The 18,773-nt window shown below is 43.9% G+C and overlaps 1 long non-coding RNA gene across 1 annotated transcript; it reads right to left on the reverse strand.

The window, feature by feature from the left end:
* Positions 1–450: 450 nt before the first annotated feature.
* On the reverse strand, positions 451–17,007 carry LOC138924137 (uncharacterized). Its single transcript, XR_011438840.1, has 5 exons — positions 16,700–17,007; positions 11,675–12,003; positions 11,405–11,514; positions 4,842–7,587; positions 451–1,514 (listed from the first exon to the last, which is right to left on the reverse strand). It is a non-coding gene; the product is annotated as an uncharacterized lncRNA (long non-coding RNA).
* Positions 17,008–18,773: the final 1,766 nt, after the last annotated feature.

Genomic DNA, 18,773 nt, shown 5'->3' on the forward strand with positions numbered 1-18,773 from the left:
GCCAGTGATTGGTTTAGACCTGGGCATGTGGCCCAGTTCCGGCCAATAAGATGTGAGAAGAGATTAGCTGCGTGTATTTCTAGGAAAGTTTTCCTTGGTCTTTTTTTTTAAAAAGTGGTCGAAGAGCGAGCACGTCTCTTCTGCCTTTAGATGTTGATATGTGAGGATAAGATGCGTGGACCTGCCTCAGCCATCTTGTGACCACGAAGCAAGTTGCCAACACACTGAGGCAAGGGGAGTGGAAAGATAGCAAGAACCTGTGTCTTGAATGATGTTGACGGGTACCTGAACTAGTCAAACTGGAAACTTCTGATCTCTAACTTCTTATTATGCGAAGAAATAAATACCCCTGTTCTAGCCACTTTCGACGCAGCTTTCTGATCCTTGCAGCCAAAAGCATCCTAATAAGAGTGTGAACCCATCTTCAAAATGTTCAGTAATCGTGACAAGGTTTATTTTGTTTTCTGAAAAGAACAATAGCAAAGAGGGCTGTCTCTAGGATGACATTTCTGCAGCCAGGCTTTTTGCAGTTGCAGTGCCTCCCTGGCAGCATGATTCCACCACGCACTCTCTCTTAACACTCTTGTTTCCAGAATGTCTGTTATTTTTCATGTGGGATTTTGGCCTGAGCCAAACCTTGTTTATACCATTAGGCTTTAACCTGCTTCATGACTATTGGGCTTCTCCTATTTCTTACGGCCTGTTTCAGAATGCTAGAGACAATTTGAAAAAAATTTAGACATTGGAAGATGGAACAAATTCTCAATATCAGCCTTATGGGTACTAATATCTATTTCCCACCAGATGGATGAGATTTCAGGGTCTGCTAAGCTCGTGATGTATACATTTGAAATTTACAAAACGTTTCCTTTGTTCCTCTGTTTGAATGAGGGCAGTAATGATATTCCTTCGCTGTATATAGTTATTAAGAGTCCTTTGCTTATGTTAAGGGGGCTTATGGAAGGTTTCAGCCAAACACAAAACCGCTTATTAGGACAAATAGAGCTTTTAAAAGAATACTATACTCTCATGAATAAACTAGTTTCTGATTGGCTAGAGTTGCAATTTAGCTTTTATCAGTAATTAAGGGCAAGCCATGGAAGCAAACTCGTTAGTTGACACCAATTACAATTGGTAGACGAACTAATGAGTCCAAGAAAAAAGTTATTTATTTCTAAACTTTTGAAGCATAATTGTTGTGTAAATCGGATAGCGCACAAATCTTTTCCATACGTTTAGGTTGGTAATTGAGAAATAAAATGGTTACCAAATGTACTCTTTGTCCAGTTTTGTTCTGCAGTCGGTCTCTCTCGGGACTCTTTAAAGTGTAAGGAAAAGGTGATGTCAACAGCAACGTACTCCGGGCCAACGGAGCCGGGATTAATTAATAGAGATGAAAGGGAACACTAGGCCTTTCTTAACCATCCCCCGACGGTGCTCACAGTTAGATATTTGGTGCTCTGCAGATGACCGAACACAGTGCTGAGGATGAGGGCCAGGGCCTGGAGACTGCCCTGTATGTAAAAACAAAACAAAATAGAATGAGACTTGTCTCCCTCCTATTTCCAGCATGTAGTCTTTAAAATGAGGAACTCTCAAGAGCTTTTCCCTTTGAAGTTTAATATGTGGGGCTTTAGCTCAATATAACATTTTAAATGTGTTAAACAAATTAGTCTCTGGTTACAAAAGTTTTGAGACATTTGCAAGTTGCTGTTTAACTAAATTTAATATGTGCCGGCAAAGTTGATGGTGTAGTTGTTCATTTAGAAGAATGCACATTTGGAATGATTAATAAATAAACCAGCTTCCCATTGCTTCAACCCCTGTGTTTATTTGAAGGCAATCTACTTTAAAAAGACATTAATATTCTTAGAATTATTATTAGAATAATTGCTTTTACTCCTCTCAGAACACACATTTTTTCTCATTTCCCTTCAGCCTAGACAGCTTTTCACTCAGATATAAACTTCCCATTATTATTCCCCACCCCCCCCCAAAATGAAGAATAGGAATTATACACTTTTCACTGAGGAATAATTAATTTGTCTCAAGTATTAGAACAGAGAATTGTAGAGTGACTTTGAATGGTAGTCTCTGAGGAGTAGCATTGTTTGTTCTCTGCAGTCTTTAATGAGCTTTAGTAAATGGCCAGGAAAAATTACCTTCTTTCTGTAATATGAGAGAGGCGAAGAATGAAGGAAGCTATAGAATCCCTAAGAGAAAAGGGAACACACACGTGCGCACACACACACACACGCATCTCCTTCACAACAGCACTCAAGTTGGTTAGGAGGACACAGTTCTCCTTTAGACATATTTGAGGACAGGAGATCTGGTTACTAAGTGCATTAAAACAGAAGCATGTCCCTAATTTGTATTGATTATTGTTATCATTACCACTGTCGAATCTGCTGGGGAAACCATGCATCGTATAATTCCATGGGGCTGGATATTTCTTACACCCGCCATGTTAAATTTCTTTCCTCTTTAATGACTGGAAGAGAATTAGGACAGGAGCTTTAACAGAAATTAGCTGTGAAGGACCTGCCCCTCCCCCTCAGGTCACGGAACTTCATAAATAGCGCCCCTGGATGGTAAACGTCCTACCCTAAAGGCAACCCCCCACTCCCAGGCCAAGTGGCTTTTACAAAGAGCCAAATCATTTCCCCCAGGTTGCCATAAACCACTGGCCTTGCCTTGTCTTCAAGAAATGGACATTTTCCATCCTAAAGTTTCTCAGGTCAAAGTGGGGATTTCACATTCATTTCAAGGTGGCCTGGAAGGTAGACTGCCCAGGAGATACCCAAAGCCAAAGAAGGGGATCTCTTCCCTTCTTCCATCCTCTCAACCTTGTGCTGGGACTTGAGGGAACCACAAGCTAGCATTCCTCTTCCTTGCCTGAGTTCTGAACCAGCTGAGAAATAACACAAAGGGACAAGGTAGGAAGGGGTCCAAACATCACTCTCAGACTGATGGAGCCGTGTGTTCGAATGTGGCTTTCACCTGTGGGCAGGTAAGCTTCATACTAGCAGATGACATAACTAGCCTGACTTCCCGAGTGGTTGGGGCTGTGCAGGCCTCTGGAGCTCAGCTGAATGCATGGCAGGGAGCAGGGCAGAGCTTAGCCCTGGGGTCCACTCTAAGAGGAGGGGGGTGGTGGCAGGCATGTCAGAATTCTCCTTTCTCACCTCAGGCATCTAGCATTCCGTGCCTGCATGGAGAGGTGGCCACTGTGGGCTCAGTCCCCTCTGTCCTTGCCTGCGCCCCCTTGGATGGAGCTCCTCTTCCTTTCCTCATCAATATCCACTGACAAACTTTATTCTAGCAGGACTCTAACTGTCCCCTTGACAAGTCTTATAAACTGGTTCTCACTAAAACTGGAAGCCTGATAGAAGCGTAATATATTACGTGCTGTCCATGAGAGGGGAAAGAAGCAAAACCCATGGGTTCAGGAGTCAAACAAACCTGTGTGAATTTCAGTTGCACTTCTTACTAGTTCTGCATCCTTGGGCAATTCCCTTAACCTCTCTGAGTCTCAGGGTCCTCGTCAATAAAATGGGGGCAATGCCATTGTTGGTGAAGACCTGTAGGTCAACGTGTGGGCACAATGCCTAACACTCAGTGAATGTGCATGTCCTGTCACATTCACATGTAAGGAGATGATAACAAGAACAATAGCTTCTAATTATATAATGCTTAGAGTTTACAAAATGCTTTAATATCACTACGACCTAAGAGCTATGAGGATTGCATGATTCTCAGAGTACCTCTCCTAAGGCGGGAATTATCTCTGTGTTGCACGTAAGGAAACTGAAGCTCAGAGAATAGAAATGACTTGCTCAAGGTCATTTAGCTGGGAATTGATAGAATTCAGATGTGAATATAAGTTCTCTGCTCTGAATCCTATTTTCTTCCTACTCATCTGATTAGTTATTAATAGGAGATTTTCTAACACTGAAAAACTAGAGACAGTATCCCTTAAATCGGAATAGGTAAACTGGCAGTCCAGGGGCTTAAGCCAGCTACCAGATATGTTTTGTTTAGCTGACAGGGTTTCCGAAAAATTTGAATTTTTTGCTGGCATTTAAAAATTGGGATATTACTTATAAATATTTGGATTTACAGCTTCTCTTAAAAACTGCAAGGCCTGGAACCTACATGCCCACGTGGCTCTACCACCTACTGATTCTGTAACCTTGAGAAAGCTACTTCTTTGCCCACCCTTGTGTAAAACGGGGATAGTGACCATATCTACCTCAGAGGGTGATTGAGAATTAGATAAGATAAGACATTCAAAATGTTTAGAACAGTCCCTGGCATGTAGGTAGGTCTCAATCGACATTAGGAGTTATTTTTATTCTACTTATTTCTGTCTGCCAACAAAATGGAAGCTGGGGAATGTTCCTGGAGACCTGCAAACTGTTCCTATATTTGAAGAAATACAAGATGGAAGTGTTGTTTTAGTCTGACATGTAAAGCCAACGCTGGTTCTTATGCAGAAAGTACAGCTTAACCCGGCGTTAATGGCTGAGCTGTTCCAGCTGAGGTTCTGAAGAAAAGATTTGTCATGTCTCACATTTATGATATTTAAAGCAAACAAGAAAAAACCTAACTCTTGAGCTGGCGTTTTGCATGGCTTTGCTAGGAAGGAAGGAATGAAAAAAGAAAAGGAGGGAAGGAGGGAAAAAAGAACTTTGCATGGTTTTGCTTAACCTAAAGAAGGAAGGAAGGGAGAGAAAGAAAGAAGGGAGGGGAGAGGAGAGAAGGGAAGAGAAAAAAAGAGAAGGAAAAGAGGAGAAAGGCAGAGAAGGTTGTTCTGAAAATCAGGGAAGATGACTTACCCATGCTGCCAGAATTCTTCAGATGCGCCAGTGCCCTCTGGTAGCAACTTGCATTTTGCTTTGTTTTGTTTTCAAAAACTTCAAAGTTTCTCCAGGCTTCATCCTCAATTAGAACAAACGTCAGTAACATGCTTGAAGAAAATTTGTTTAGAGATGTGTGTATGGTTGAAAATTGCACATTACACATGCCCCATGCATGATTTTCCACTAAATTTTTAACGATGAGCGGAGGTACATGGTTCCAGATAGACGAGTGAATCTAAATGTATATATCTGGTGCTTTGCACGTTGACATAAACACAGCTGCTTTTATACATTCGAGAACATTTGTGTTTATTTGAATGTGTGATGGGGAGGTCATCAAAATGAACGTACTCGTTGTGTTTATTTGAATCTCACATCGCTCATAAGAATACATTCCATGTTTGAACATGCAGTCAAACACCAGCTTCTCTAAAAGGCAAATCAAACCCCAAAAGGCAATTCAGTGCAAAACCCCATTAATGCTGCATTAGAGTTGAAATTCCATTCACATGAAAGCCAGAGAATTTGGAGTTAAAGGTTTTCAACAGCAATCTTACTTCTACTAGCTTGAGAGAAGTACCCGTTTCTTTCCATTACTTTATCACGGTACATATAATTTGTATTTAGTAATACAAAAAAAAAAGGAAAAACAAGCCCCGGCACTAAAGTAGAAAAAATGTTTGCAGGGTACTAAGGAACAATATGTTATTATGGTGTGAATAACATAAAGAGCACATGAGCCTTGTTGCTTCAGATTTGGGGGATGTTGCTGGCCGTGTGAGTGAAGTTAGGGTCCTCTGTCAGCAGGACTTGGGGTTGAGGATTTGGGTGATGGTTATGGTGATGGAAATGATTTGCATGCACACGTTAGTCTCGTTTCTACCAGCAAAAGGATGTTCTAATGCCATGAAGAAAGAGGCAGGTGGGCACAGATGTGGTCCATGGGTAGAGGCACCCACATGTAAGTATGCCTGCTTTAGTCCCACAGCAGAGGCGATTGCCAAACACAGCAGCCCATGATACACAATCTTTTGTGTGCTGCCAGAGGAAGGACAGCATTAAAATTCCACCCTGACACTTTGAAGCAATGCAACCTGCTACATGTGCCCCGTTCTCCACTATTGTTCTAGTTAAAAGTAAAGACCCTCTCTGTTACACCAGGGAAGATTTTCATCCCCCATATGCCACAATTGGGAAAGAGTATTTGTGTTGTCATGAACTGAGGCATCTGACATTAGAAACCTCAGTACTGGATTCACATAGCTCATTACCTACGGTTTTCTTTGGAAAAAATATAAAAAGCAAATAAATAAACAGAAGGGAGGAAAGGGGAACACAGAACAGCAAGATGAGGTTCCTCTGGAAATTAAATAGCAGATGCAGGCGATTGAACAACAGCAAGAAAAAGTGTGTGTTTCTGTTTGGCTTATGAGAACTGACAAGATTACAGCCGATGGTGGTTTGGCTGGAGAGTAGGAATTTTATTGTACGGTATTAATTAAAGCCAGAGGGAGTGGGGTACCAGGAGCAGGAGGTGAGCCCGTGTTTCCACAGAGCCAGAGAACGCTAGGGTTTGGCCACCAGGCAAGACTTCAAATATGTGAAAAACTTTCAAAATAAAAGACATAAAAAATCTTTAAAGGCCCACGTTGTTGTCATAACAGAACATGCTTAGAATAACAGAAGGTGTCCGCTGGTTCTCCATTAGAACAACTATAAAATTCAAAACGGCTTCACTTTTTAAATTAGAGAAGATCAGATTGATTGAGACCAGAAGCAACATCTATTCCTCTTTTCCATTGTCATCGACTCTACCTATGTCTGTTTCTGTACCAGGATGCGTTTTTGTCTGCGTATAATATTATTGCTACATGGCTGTTTGTTACTCCATTCATTTTAACACTTTTTAAAAAAATGTTTCAGAAATGACAAATGGAAAAAAGGAGTTGCATTTTAAATCAAGCAACTTTCTGAGTTTTATGTGGAAAACAAGCAGGAGTATCTCAAATCTCGCCTTTGATGAGGCCCCAAAAATACAAAGAGATCAAACTCCGTGTAGACAAAAGGATTTTCCCCTGACTTTGGAGTGATATCTTGTTACTCTAACGGCTCTTGACAGCTATCATAAGAGCCTTCATTTACAGTCTTCAGAACTAAGGAAGCTAGACTCTGCCATTTTAAACCTCAGTGTCTTCCGATCAGAAACCTGCAAGGTAGACTCTCAGAGACATGGACCAAAGTAAGAGAAAACAGAATCCATTTAAGTGGAAAGGGAAGTTAAAAAACAGTATATTTGATATGATTTCATTTTCATTTTTAAAAATATAGCGTCTTTGTGCGTGTCTGTGTGTGTATCAGAAAGGATATAACAAAGGTCTTAATGGGGGACCCTTCTTTTTATTAACTGTATGTAGTATAATAATAATAAAATTATTATATTTTCTAAAATAAAACACAAATTACATTTATAATGTGAAAAAAAAATTTTTTTGAGAAAGATTAGCCCTGAGCTAACATCTGCTGCCAATCCTCCTCTTTTTGCTGAGGAAGACAGGCCCTGAGCTAACATCCATGCCCATCTTCCTCTACTTTCTATGTGGGATGCCTACCACAGCATGGCTTGCCAAGTGGTGCCATGTCGGTACCTGGGATCCCAGCCGTCGAACCCCGGGCCGCCGAACCAGAACGTGCGAACTTAACTGCTGAGCCACTGGACCAGCCCCTGGAAAATATTTTTAAAATATTTTTCATTTGTGGATATTTTCAAAGTTAGTGACATGACACCATTCATTTTCACCTCTGAAAATAATTCACTCAAGGATACAGCTCGCTGATGCTAAGGATTCTTGAACAGCATGTAGAATAAATCTCTTGGAGATCAGTACTGTTTTCATTCCTGTTTCACAGATGGGACAAGTGAGACTCCCAGTGGGGACTCCCTCGGTGTCTCGCAACAGTAAATGAAGGAGGTTGTGTGTGAACTAGGTCCTCTGTCTGCAGATGTCATGTCCTTCCCTCCCTTTAGAGGAAGATCCGCATACTATTCCATCATTTGTCAAGGTGATACTCATCTTCCCAATGGCCCAGCCAAGTAGACATTACCATTAGGCTCTATGTTAAAGAGGAAGAAACAGAAGCTCAGAGAGAGAATGACTTGACTACAGTCTTATGGCTGGAACATGGCCAAGCTGGACTTGACCAGAGCTCTGATTCTGGGCCTAGAGTTCATCCTCCTGCCTAAGGGAGGTGACCCAGGCAAGATACCCTGGATATTTCACATGTGACCACTGATTGGAGGGTCAGGACGCCATGTGATTAACTCCCACCCTGCCCCCAACCCATACTCAGTGAAAATGCCTAGATGGGAATTCTGGCTTCACTACTAACTGGCCAGGTGAACTTAGGCAAATGCTATTTACAGCTTCCCCACCTCAGTCTGCATCTGTAAAGCGGAAATAATAATAGCTCTGTCTATAGGGTTGCTTCCAGGATTAAATGGGTTAACATACATTAAATACTTAAAACAGTTCCTGGCCACTGGAAAGTATTCCATAACTCTCAATTATTACTATTATTAACATAAGGGGATAATCTGTGTCACTTACCTTAAATAAAAGGAATTTATAAATAAAAATAAAAACATGTTATTAAATGATTGCTATAAACTGTGGTCAGCTGGAGTCTCTGAGGATGAGGCCTCCCCTCTCTTAAAAAAAGACACCTACTAAATTATTAAAAAGGTGTTAAAGACACATAGCAACAATTGAGATAGTCTGCTGAATTAATTAGGAAGATCGAAAGAGAATTTTAAATGGAATAATTTTCTCACTAAGGGAAGCAATATACCTTAATATCTGTGTCCACGAACCACCCAAAATCACCTTCAATACTCTGTCCCACCCTTAAGATACAGTGATAAACTGTGCTGGCTAATATGGAAGCTGGACTAACAGGACAATGTGTGGACTGTCTCAAGGATGGGAGTGCTAAGCTGGTTAGTCAGACATACAATATTGGGTCTTATTCTTCTGGTTTCAAGGGGTTAAAAGTTCAGGCCCTTGGGGAAGATCTCCAGCTCGCCAGCAGTGTGTCAAGGTGTGGTGCACACGAGCAGCAACCCCCTCTCTCCCTCCTCCCCTCTGTCCCCCTCTCCTTAAAAGCTCTCTCTGCTTCCCACAGGCTTCCCGGCCCAGGGCTAATACCCAGTGCAAGGTGAGCCAGCTCCCTGCTGTGCGCTGAGAACAAACTCACTTTGCCTCTCCTGTCCCCTTGTTATTGCCCACTGTGAAGTGGATCGACCTTTGTGGCATCATAGCAGGAAGCTCCCAAACAGGAGTCTGGGTGCTGAGGGAGCAATGAGCAACCCTTGAAGCCTCCTGCAGCCTGAGGCTATTTGGACCTAGACAGATCAGTGGGGTCAGCCTTCCTCTTTCCTCCCATGTGGGCCAGCCCAGCATTCCTAATCTCCCTGGACTGCAGAGAGGACACAGTGCTGGCTCGTCATAAAGTACAAGTGCCCCTTCCATTTCCTCTTCTCTCTCATTCTCTGTTTCGCCTCAGAATGAGGCTGAGTGGCACCCAAGAAGAATTTCTGGGTCCCTGAATATAATATCATACAATCCCATCCCACTCTCACCCCACCCCTATGTTAAACAATAACCAGCTGACACTTTCAGAGGAATTTCCAGAGGCAGTGGGTAGCCCAAAGGTTTGTCGCTGACAATGGGAACATCAGGCCCACCGGCAGGTTGCTGTAGGAGACACTTGTGGGGTGGCTTCATTCCAGAGTGTGAGTTTTTGGGGCGATTTTGGTGGAAGGCTTCCTGAGGAGGCATTTGTGGTGGATTCTTTCCTTTGTTACCTGCTCTGTGACTCAGATGGGAGGACGATCAAAGCTGGAACAGAGCAGTCTAGAAGAAGAACCCTGGGCCTAGCCATGTGCCTGGCCAGCACCTGTCCTCATTAGAGTGAGGTCTTCGAAAGTCTTTGTCAGTAAAGAGAAACCCATTCAGTTTTTTATAAAAGTTTTTTCTTTCTATTCAAAATGAAAATAGCTTTATTGAGTTCCTCAGAAATGATAAATAGTTTTACAATCTAGATTATGTACTAAAGAATGTCAATGAAAGTATTGGCACTGCTTTTAGCAGATACGTCTGGGGGTATTTGAGAACAGTGTGTCTCTGTTGATTTAAAACATTGTCATGCCTTCCCACTGTCCTTGGGGTGAAGATCAGAGCCCACGGCATGCCCTCCTCCAGCCTCGTGTCCACTCTGCCCCTCCCGCCTGTATCACTGAAGCCGGGATTATTAGTTCATTCCCTTCGAAGTATCGTCACGTGGGCGCCTCTCCATTTCCTGGTCGCACTGGGCTGGGTTCTGCGTTGTGGGCCTCCTCTCTGAAGGTCAAGGATCCCCCCTCAGCTCAGCTGATCAGGCAAGGGAGTCCTACAACCTGAAGAAACCTAGTTGTGGCCACAGCTGGGTTGACACTACATTCAGAGGGCTCTTCTCCCAGACCTGTCACGAGTGATTCTGGAAAGCGCTTTCCCTGTATTTTCCCTTTACATCTCTTCTTGAATGGAAATTAGGCCCAGGCATTAGAAAGGCAGGGAGGCTTAGGCTGCCAGAGAGGTGGCTTTGCACCACCCCAGGGACCTAGATGCCGCTCACACCCAGCACTGTCCCTCTGCCTGTCCTTGTTAACTTCCAGGCCAACAAAGTGACAAAGGCAGGAGCTGGCACCTTACATACTGCCCACAACTTCACTAGAGACTTCTCCCCAAGATGAGCAAGCAGAGCACCTCAAACCCTCGCTCCCCAGAAGTGGAACCCCATCAGTGTCCCCCTTTTACCACAGGGGTGCTATGAAAAATTGCCACTTGGCCGCCCGCCCAACATCTGTCTCCCAGCAACTCCTTTTGTTATCCGGCTGCTGGACTCAGGCACAATGAGAAACTGCATCTCTGGAAGTTTGAAAATCTAATTTGTGCTACTCTTGTTAAATGATGGTAACTTCTAACCACTGAATCGGAACTCATTAACAGGGCGGCATTAAGGAGTCGCTGCTGCATTTGAAATCCATTTCTAGGGGGAGTCTGAGTGCCGTCTGGGACTTTCTCATGGGGTCATTGAAGTCACTACCTTTAGAAAACAAAGTATTCTATACAACACCTCAAGGTCCCTGCCTGCTTTCTTTTAGGTATTTAACAGAGAATTATATAAGCTCCAATAACTCAATTAATTAAGAGTAAAATGAAGACGGTGACTTCGTATTTCTTTGGTCAGTGAAAATTTTAACATTCTCATAACCCTTTTCATTCTCTCCTCTCTTTGTGAATGCTAATAGAAAAATCCTTTTAAAACGGTATTTTGTTAGCAGGGGATATGCCGACACTCTGCAGTACCTTCACACAGATCGCTGCTCACATCATTCAGATGTTGAAAATTTTAAATGAAATCAATACTGGGCTATTCACGTCAACAGCACTATCCCCGGCAATGTGAAAATACATAGAGAAATTGCAACCCACGCGACTTACCCAGCGCTATTTTCATTACAGGTCGTCAATTAAATTATTTCTACAATACTGTATCCGTCCACAGAATGTTACGCAATATTCATGCACGTTACTTCAGCTACACAGAATCCCTGGAAAATAAATGAGGGCGGGCAGGAGAACCTAAGAGATCCAGTAAAATAAGAAGGGGTTTACAATAAGTCCTGTCAAAATTGCCCCCAAGATGATGCTTTTGTTATCACTTAAGAAACAGCAATGTCTTCATTCTCGTGGTTTGAAATGATTCCATACCATACGAAGGAGGTCTCCCAGAGCCATTTCTTGGAACAGTTCACCATGCAGGTTTGGAGGAATTTTGAACTTGGAGCCTGAATCAAGTTGGCCTCATTTGCAATAGACTGAGCTGACGGGCCCCAGCTTCTGAGATGCTGGCGTGTCACTAGTTCCCTCGATTCAGTAACAGTAGCCAGACAGAGAACCAGAGAGTCCGTTACCGGTCAAGTCCTCAGTAGGTCTTCACTGATGGCTCCCCAGGAGTTCTGCAGCCCCAACGCCCCTGGCACCGAGAAGAGGAAAGCAGCGGATGGCCCTGGAATCAGTGATCCAGCCAAGATGCATCGCTGCAGGAGGATAAACGGATTGAATCAGTAATTTCTGTCTCTGCCTGTCCTGATAGGAACCTGGGAGGGCAGAGGAGCGGGGGGAAGGGAAAATCCACCAGCCTGGAGCAGGGAGGCAGGAGCTAAGCCCACCCTGAGAAGAAAACAAGGAAAACACCCACATAAGGAGATGAAGGCAGAAAGAAGAAAAGTGCGCTAAGTACGCCAAGTGCCTAGGAATTGTCCTCACCCAAGAGGGCCACGCTGGAAGCAATCTGCAATGGAAGGCCTGCTCCTCCTCCTCTGGAGCCTGGAATTGTCAGCTCTTGTTCTGCGCATGGGGATTGCTAGGGGCTGGGAAATGGCCCAATCCTTCTCCACAAAGCCTGCTGCTCCCTGTGCCTCTGGCTTATAAGCCACTGGCCATGAGCCACAGGGCACCCATTGGAAGGCCAACTCTGGTACTTTCTCAGCAATGTGGCCACAGGTATATGGCTAGGTCAAGCTACATAATCTCTTTAGGTCTATTCCTCCTCCTGAAAAGGCAGGACTGAACCAGACAACACTTTGGATCAGATGTCCCTGAGACTGACATTGAGCTCTGCAGGCCAGGGCCATAACCTGCTGCTCCCGATCACTGCCCCTCCCACTGGACTGGTACTTTCCACAGGGGACCCCAGGCGTGCATGTTGAGAGTAGCTGGCACTGCCTCCCTTAAGAAGCCTGGCTGTCTTATTGAGTGCTTGTCATCTAAGACCTCCTTTAATCCTCCTGGGAACTTCCTGGGGCATTATTATTTATGTCCCCATTTTATAGACCAGAAAAGCGAGGTACAGGGTAACTAACTGCTCACAGACACCAAGCTAGTCCCTAGCAGAGCTAGAATTGAAATCTGGGTCCGTGGGCCCCAAAGGCAGAGCTTTTAGCAGCCTGAGTACGCTGCCGCTCTGCCTTTGAATGGAAAAAATGTGAGGATGAAGTTTCTTCTTTGGCAGGGTGGCCTTCAACCACCAGCCGGAAATCCAGTAGGATTCTTCTCCGGGCACAATCAGGAAGCAGAGGGCCCCCCCGGGACACCCCTCCTCACCACCCATCTTCTCCATCTTCCTTTCCCTTATGCCTCATCTAGGACCCTCCGCTTTATCCCGGTCATCTATGTCCCAGCCCTCTTTGATGACACAGTCCTCTCGCTACACTCTACCCACACCTGTATCACAGTTAGAAGACATCACTTGCAGGTCCCAATCCTTCTAGGCTTTGCCATCTGCAAACAAAGCATGCCGAGGGGTGCTGGGAGAATGGATAGAGCCTTTGACAGTGTATGCCATGTCTCCATCAATTTAGAACACTTTAGAAGACAATGCTCTTAATCTGAAACCATAGGTCAGATTTTCTGGGCCCCAGGGAAGGTCATTTGAAGGAGACTTGGGAGAGAAGCAAGTCTGGTACATCTGCTACCGTCCCATCAATGACAGAGGGCCACTCTCGTCACTCACAGGACTCACACAGCCTAACCCGGGGACTTGAGGGCACATTGCAGCAATGGAAACACACCGAGGGAGGGAGCCTTCAGTCGGGAAAGCTGTTGGTGGTTTGAGCAGTGGAGGTAGAGAGTAGGAACAGATGAAGCAGGAGGCGGCCTGGCTCCATTTCTAAATCACCGTGGAGCCCACAGTTCTGCCGCTTTGTTTTTCAATTCAATTCACCAAAAAATTTTTAAGAATTTGTATGCACAAGGTCCTGGTCTTGCATCTGGAGACATGGAGATGAATAAGACATAGTCTCTGACCCTGAGAACCACAGAGTCTAGTGGGAGAAACAGACACAAGGAGAAGTAGCCACGATACAAAGGGAGTGGTGGTTAGGACTAAACTGAGATGCAGACACACGGGGCTGGGGCTCAGAGGTCAGCCGCTGATCTGGCCGGCGGAGGAACTTGCAGACAAAGGCATCTGAACTGGGCTTTGAGAATAAGAAACGCAAAAGCCTTGCCACTCTTTGAACACTTGAAACAGATTCAGCTTTTGACATGTATTACTCCAGAGAATCATGGCAGCACTGTGAGGGGGGCCTGACGCCCACTTTACACACGAGGAAGCCAAGCCTCAGAGAGGGTGAGCAGCTCAGCTGAGGCACAGCCCAGGCGAGAGCCAAACCAAGGCTCTGTCTCCAGAGCTCGGAGCACAGAGACCAAGAGAATAGCAGGAGCAAAGGCCCTGAGGTTAGAAAGTGCATGGTGGGTTTGGGAGGGGAAGGCGAGCAAGTTTGCTATGGCTGAAGTTTCCCGGGTGTGGCTTGGGATGGGGGCATGATGTGGAGAGGGTTGAGACAGTGTCACCTGGTAGAAGAGGAGGGCCTCTGCAGCCCGCTGCATGGGCTTATGTCTGGTTCTACCACTTCCAGCTGTGGAACCTCACATAAGTTGCTCACCTTTCTATGCCTCAGTTTCCTCATCCATCAAAGGGGGATAATACATAGCACCCCCCTCATAGAGTTGTTGGGGGAATAAATGAGCTAGCACATATAATATCACAGGACAGGGCTGGCGCATAGTCAATGCTATCTGAGATTATTATTATTATCATTACCATTATTATTGAGAGAGGCAGTGTAGACTCTGGCTTAGAGGGTGCATTTTGGAGCCAGCCGGCCTAGTTCAAACCCTGGCTCCACCACTTAGTGACTTGTGACCTTGGTCAATCTACGTCACATTTTTGGGCCTCAGTTTGCTCGGCTCTAAAATAGGACAATAGTGCCTGTCTCATAAGACTGTCGGAAGGCCTCAAGGAGACACCGTTTGCAAAAACAGCAAGACTGGCTCCACATTCGAAGTTATTTCCTGAATCATGCTCTCACTTCTACTCTGTTGGCTTGCTGGTTATAGGCTGAAAAGTTTCTTTGCATTCAGTTGTGCAAGTGTCCTCATGGGAAATTCAATAAAAAGTTCAGCAAAAGAACTGTAAATTCTTAATTGTGAGGGATTAATAAGGCTTTATTATGGTAAATTTACCTCACGCATGATTTAATAGGTCAAAACTACATTTTGTAATTAAAAACCTAAGAAATCATGCACACTGAGGCTTATAACACACATTTTAGTCTGAAACAGCTAACTCAGGAAACCATAAAGACAAAGTAGTGTATACAAATCATGGCTTGGGAAGAGGTGAGGTTTAGGAGGCAAGGCGAGCTATCTGGGGATTTATATCAGGCCCCTCAATAGGGGTTCTCAACCCCTTGACAGCTGAACTGTTCAACCAGCCCCATTTTACAGATAATGGGTCCAAAGCAAAAGGAAAACAAACGCACGAAATAGTGGCCCCACCAATGTTGACGCCCAGCCTCAGTTTTCAAGTTGGTACCCAGCCTCCTGCCATCCCACAGTCGCTTGAGCAAAGACTTCAAAAGAGATGCTAACCCTACATGCCTGCATTTGAACCTGCAGATCTGGCCTCAATTTGTATTAGAGCTATGCATCCTTTTTGCTTAAGTGGTGAGACAGGAAAAACTGCAGTGAAGTTCTAGAAGATTCTCAAGGTACCACAGAGCGTATTTCAATCAGAAGACAGCACTGCGTAGTGGTTAGGTAGACAGACAGACCTGGGATGGAGGCTGATGCGCTGCTGGGTGGGACCTGGAGCAAATCCCGTCAGCTCTCTGAGCTATGTGCAAAAGTTTCTTCTTTTGTAAAATGAACGTAATAATAGTTCCTCCCTCTTAGAGCTGTTTGGAGGACTGAATAACATTGTAAAGCCCTGTGCCTGGCACACAGTAAAGGGTCAGGAGGAAGGGGATGGAGAGAGGAAAACCCTAAAATCTGCATTACTCTTTGTCTTGTCCTGAATCACAAAGACGTTTTCTCTTCTGAAAAAGAGACGCCTTTTCTGAGTTAGAAAACAATAATTTAAAAATTCAACAAGTTATCTAATAAGTTTTGCTCTTTGGCATGAAGTTTAGAATTTCACTTAATATCGTGCCTGGCATTTCTCTTCAAATTGGAAAAGTTTGTGTCTAAGTTATTTTTGGAAAGAAAAATGAAGCAATAGGTTAATTGATTTGAAAGCTTTGGCTGTAAAACACCTGCAAGTTGGCTTTCTACTTGTTTTGGTTTTAAATCATATTTAGAAGCATATATTTACGTGTTTATGTGTATATAGGTTTTATGTATATTTATGTGTCTAGTTTGATGTCATGGAGTTTCAATTTCTTTGTTCATATGCAAACAAGAAGAGAAACCCTCCCCCACTATAATTGCCCTGGGGTCATGGGTACGAAGCCCCCGTGAGATCTTGCGCAGCCCCTTGATTTCAGCCCTGGGAACAGCCATCCCTGGTGATAGGGAGGAAATAGGCCTCCATTTGTTTGACAAGGCTTCCAGAAGCAAGAGTTGCTCACTGGAGCATCGCCATCTCTCCTTCCCCACCTCTCCCCTTACTCCTGGTCCCCAGAAGAAGAGGTTGAAACCAGCCCAGTTCACGGTGGCCTTTCACTCTCTGCTCTCATCCTCTGAGCTGGGTCCTGCCTGCAGGCAAGAGGCAGGTTTCTTGTTGTCCTCAGGAAGTTGTCCACATGTATCCTCGCCTCCTGCCCTGGTCGCTGGGTGGTGAGGAACAGACCGTCCGGCTCATGGTTGAGAGGACAGCTCTTCTCTGCACTGCCAGCAGACCATGTAGCAATGGTTAGAACTTCCATTCCAAGATAAATAAAGATTTCTTACCTCTTGGGCATTCTGTATGTGGTTAGATGAGACCGGCCGAATGGGCTCCAATCACGGCCTCAGTTTTGGAGTCTGCCACCCAGGAGTTAAAGCAATTGGATTAATTAATAAGCCAAGAGCCTCAGAAAACTAAAACCTATAAATAGAAAAAAAGAATTTGGGGCTGAATGGGCTTCCTGCAGCAGTGTCCTTGCTAAATAAATGCTAGCCTCGTTCCTTTTTCTTCATGAAGGGTGGGAAAACGTTTTCCATGCAAGAGTGAGAAGGGAGTCCTTGTCATCAGAACCATCCATGAGTTCTGTGTGCACTGAATGCTTCTCTTTAGAATTCAGGCCTGAGTACCACACAGGTGTTTCTTCCAGAGCTGAGGGTGTCCTGCCCACGGCCCCCAACATGCGCCGCCCCCGGCCTTGAACGTTCACTGGGTTTCAACTGGAATCTGGCTACTCTTTGGCACTGCCGCAATTATATTGGTCAAGGCCTGTGTTCTTGACAAAGAAAACATTCCTCTAACTCAACCTGAGTAATCCTTAATGAGTCCTTGTATCTTGTGATAAATTTCATAATTATTCAGCCCCTACCACTAACACCGAAATTCATCAGTCAAAGCAAATTAGCCGAGATTCATTAGAATAAGACATCTAGTAGGCACATGTACTTTATTAGCCTCTTACACCAATAGTTTTAATTAGGTACATATTTCACAGCTCTCGAGCTACTCCAGTGAAGGGCTGCCTTTATCTCTTTTATTTACAGTAACAAGCTATCAAACAAACACCACCATAATTAAACTTGGATATAAAAAAACTTGTTTTATTAATGGCAGCTTATTCGAGCCTTGGATTTCTGAAAACTGCACTAGACAGATATTTTTATTAATTAAATAAATACTATTCAATTAAACTGAAAAGATGGGGTGATGTGCGACGGGGCTGTGATCTGGAGTCAACAGAGAGCTTCTCTTCTTCCTTCCTTGCTGATGGTTTCCTCTATCTCACCTTCAGTAGGGGAAAAAAAATCTCTTCATCAGATATTTTAGTGATGAGAAAAGTGATTAAAATCCAGAACATTTTTAAATTATTAATAAGAAATTTAAATGATGTTATAAAAAAGGGAAATACAGGAGAAAATGTTACACATTCATGGAATTTGGGCTTATGCATAATAAACAGTCGAAAACACTTTACTCAGAATACTATCCAAATTAAAGAGGCAAGAAGCGGGGCCACACGCTTGCCTACGAGGGAGTCAATAAATGACAAATGGCGCCATCTGCTGGTCCTCCAGTTAAACACTGAATTCAGAGCCCGGTCGTCAGAGGCATCGGTTTCTTAGGTTGTCAAAAAAAAGTATGACAAAACTCTGTGCCTACTGATACTTTCATATGGTTAGACAAGATATAACCCTGTAAGAAAGGCAAAACTTGAGCTTAACTCTAAAAGTCTCATCCAGAGGCTTCAGACACGACAATGTTTGGGAGAGAGATTGCTAATCTTTCTGGTCTCTTAAGCATCAGTATGAGTTGAGCTCTCTCACAGCCAAATCCTCAAAAAACAACAGGGTATGACAAAAAACTGCAAAGTGCACGTTCACCTTGGGGACTGATGTTGCCTCATGCCTTTGAACCCAGAGTTCCTGATTACTATACCAAAGAGAACAAAATTCTGGGAAGGGACCACGTGCTCTTTCTTGAAGATACGGTGACACCATCTCCATCATCCTCCAGTTCTTCCCTGGAATGTTTTTTTTTTTTTCCTTTCCCACCTTGCTCTTAGTTGTTTGTGTCTCTAGAGTGAATATAAAGTTCCTCACTCCTCAGCTCTGAAGAGCTGGTGTGAAACCAATGAAATAACATTTTAATTTAAATGAGCTATATTGATTAACTAAACCGGTTTATACAAATCATTGAACAAAAATATATGTGCAATAAGCTTTGAATTCATCTTTTAAAATTCAAATCCTCAAAAAGAGAAAAACTATCCATGATCCCAACTTCTGCCAAGAGTCTCCCTCTTTTTAAGCTGGACCAGCTAAATCGGTCCTTCAGAGGCCATCATACCTGCAAATTGAAAAT

The sequence above is a fragment of the Equus caballus genome, chromosome 5 (genome assembly GCF_041296265.1).
Source record: "Equus caballus isolate H_3958 breed thoroughbred chromosome 5, TB-T2T, whole genome shotgun sequence".
Taxonomy (NCBI): Eukaryota; Metazoa; Chordata; class Mammalia; order Perissodactyla; family Equidae; genus Equus; species Equus caballus.